The following is a 302-nucleotide window of genomic DNA, read 5'->3' on the forward strand; positions in this document are numbered from 1 at the left end:
CTTTTCCTATTTGGAACCAGTCTGTTGTTCCATTACTAGTGTTTAAAATGATTTTTTTTTTTTTTGCTCTGTGAAGGTTTTTAATTCAATTTTATTTTTGCTAAAATAAATTTATTTATAAATATAATATGAAACATAAAATCAATTGTGTTATCATCATAATTCTTTCTTTCTTTATAATTAGAGGATGATTCTTTTACAATATTGTGTTGGTTTCTGCCACACATCCACATGAATCAGCCATCAGTTCAGTTCAGTTCAGTCGCTCAGTCATGTCTGACTGTTCACAACCCCATGAATCA

The sequence above is a fragment of the Bison bison genome, unplaced genomic scaffold (assembly GCF_000754665.1).
Source record: "Bison bison bison isolate TAMUID 2011002044 unplaced genomic scaffold, Bison_UMD1.0 scf7180017864316, whole genome shotgun sequence".
In the NCBI taxonomy this organism is placed as follows: domain Eukaryota; kingdom Metazoa; phylum Chordata; class Mammalia; order Artiodactyla; family Bovidae; genus Bison; species Bison bison.